Here is a 3,102-nt window from a genome sequence, read left to right on the forward strand (position 1 = left end):
GGGTAATTCTCCGCCAACTCACACAGCAGTCGCCCCGACCCCTCTTCGATTTGCGTGAAACTTTGTCCTAAGGGGTAACTTTTGTCCCTGATCACGAATCCGAGGTCCGTTTTTTGATAACTCGTGACGGAGGGGCGGTACAACCCCTTCCATTTTTGAACATGCGAAAAAAGAGGTGTTTTCAAGAATTTTCAGCCTGAAACGGTGATGAGCAGGGGCGCCGACTAGTCCAAAATGTTGGGGGGGCACGGTTGTTTTCCAAAATCGATAGGTAAGAGTGGCGATTAGATGTTAAAGTTTCTTGTATATCACGAATTTTAATAATTTTATTACGATGTGATACGATTTATTTTTCATCCGTTTTCATTTTGTTTTTAAGAAAAAGATAATTTATTAAAACGTGATTAGAATGTTGATTGGGGGGAATTTTTTATATGTTTGGAAGGCGAATTCCTTCTAATTGGCATATTCTCACTTATTTTCTAGAAGTAACAGTCAATAATAAAAATAATCAGATATTTAGAAATTTAACAATACAAATATTCTAAAAATAAAAACAAAAGAAAAAGCAAAAATTTAAAAATACAAATACACATTTATAAAACATCCATTTTTCAAATCTGCAATTTAGAAAAAAATAACAGATACATAAAATTCAATATTCCAAAATTAAAAAAAATTAACAGTATAAAAATATTCTGGAGATAATTTTTTTTTAAGAAATCAAAAGCAGAAATCCAGAAATTTAAAAAATCAGAAATTTAGAAATAACAATAAAATTCAATGTTTAAAAAAATCGAAAATTTAAAAATTATGATACATGAATTAATTTTTTAATAATTTAAGAATTTAAGAATTTAAGAATTTAAGAATTTAAGATTTAAGAATTTAAGAATTTAAGAATTTAAGAATTTAAGAATTTAAGAATTTAAGAATTTAAGAATTTAAGAATTTAAGAATTTAAGAATTTAAGAATTTAAGAATTTAAGAATTTAAGAATTTAAGAATTTAAGAATTTAAGAATTTAAGAATTTAAGAATTTAAGAATTTAAGAATTTAAGAATTTAAGAATTTAAGAATTTAAGAATTTAAGAATTTAAGAATTTAAGAATTTAAGAATTTAAGAATTTAAGAATTTAAGAATTTAAGAATTTAAGAATTTAAGAATTTAAGAATTTAAGAATTTAAGAATTTAAGAATTTAAGAATTTAAGAATTTGAGAATTTAAGAATTTAAGAATTTAAGAATTTAAGAATTTAAGAATTTAAGAATTTAAGAATTTAAGAATTTAAGAATTTAAGAATTTAAGAATTTAAGAATTTAAGAATTTAAGAATTTAAGAATTTAAGAATTTAAGAATTTAAGAATTTAAGAATTTAAGAATTTAAGAATTTAAGAATTTAAGAAAATAAGAATTTAAGAATTTAAGAATTTAAGAATTTAAGAATTTAAGAATTTAAGAATTTAAGAATTTAAGAATTTAAGAATTTAAGAATTTAAGAATTTAAGAATTTAAGAATTTAAGAATTTAAGAATTTAAGAATGTAAGAATTTAAGAATTTAAGAATTTAAGAATTTAAGAATTTAAGAATTTAAGAATTTAAGAATTTAAGAATTTAAGAATTTAAGAATTTAAGAATTTAAGAATTTAAGAATTTAAGAATTTAAGAATTTAAGAATTTAAGAATTTAAGAATTTAAGAATTTAAGAATTGAAGAATTTAAGAATTTAAGAATTTAAGAATTTAAGAATTTAAGAATTTAAGAATTTAAGAATTTAAGAATTTAAGAATTTAAGAATTTAAGAATTTAAGAATTTAAGAATTTAAGAATTTAAGAATTTAAGAATTTAAGAATTTAAGAATTTAAGAATTTAAGAATTTAAGAATTTAAGAATTTAAGAATTTAAGAATTTAAGAATTTAAGAATTTAAGAATTTAAGAATTTAAGAATTTAAGAATTTATGAATTTAAGAATTTAAGAATTTAAGAATTTAAGAATTTAAGAATTTAAGAATTTAAGAATTTAAGAATTTACGAATTTAAGAATTTAAGAATTTAAGAATTTAAGAATTTAAGAATTTAAGAATTTAAGAATTTAAGAATTTAAGAATTTAAGAATTTAAGAATTTAAGAATTTAAGAATTTAAGAATTTAAGAATTTAAGAATTTAAGAATTTAAGAATTTAAGAATTTAAGAATTTAAGAATTTAAGAATTTAAGAATTTAAGAATTTAAGAATTTAAGAATATAAGAATTTAAGAATTTAAGAATTTAAGAATTTAAGAATTTAAGAATTTAAGAATTTAAGAATTTAAGAATTTAAGAATTTAAGAATTTAAGAATTTAAGAATTTAAGAATTTAAGAATTTAAGAATTTAAGAATTTAAGAATTTAAGAATTTAAGAATTTAAGAATTTAAGAATTTAAGAATTTAAGAATTTAAGAATTTAAGAATTTAAGAATTTAAGAATTTAAGAATTTAAGAATTTAAGAATTTAAGAATTTAAGAATTTAAGAATTTTAGAATTTTAGAATTTTAGAATTTTAGAATTTTAGAATTTTAGAATTTTAGAATTTTAGAATTTTAATTTGTCGGTTTCTCAGTAAAGCGGTGCACTAGTTTTCAAAAATTTACTTTTTTTGAAACAATTGTATGTTTTGGCTAAAATTGGTATAGAACGGTTAACGGTTAACAAATGTATTTGAAATCTTTTCAAATCTGTTCTAAAATTACCCAAAAAATTATCGAATTTATCAGCATTTTTGTAAACGTAAAGCAATCAACAAATTACCATTTTGAAAAGTGTTTCAGCTTATATTCGCTAAATCCTGATCTACAATGGCAAATCGCAGAATGTTGCGTTTGAAAACTTGATGATTGTTTTCGCAAGAGTTTGCGTAAGTTTGATTGTAGATGAAGTGCTTTGGGAAAAGTACATTGGTTTTGTTTTTGAAACAACATGCACAGATAGAAATCTTATGAGCAAATCCGTAAAATCTATGTTGACGACATCTCTCAAATCATTCACCGATGCCTCTGTGCTCTTGTACTAAGCTTACTGATTTTCCTAGAGAGCACAGTTGTATAGATAAAACGTTGT

The sequence above is a fragment of the Culex pipiens genome, unplaced genomic scaffold (genome assembly GCF_016801865.2).
Source record: "Culex pipiens pallens isolate TS unplaced genomic scaffold, TS_CPP_V2 Cpp_Un0018, whole genome shotgun sequence".
In the NCBI taxonomy this organism is placed as follows: Eukaryota; Metazoa; Arthropoda; class Insecta; order Diptera; family Culicidae; genus Culex; species Culex pipiens.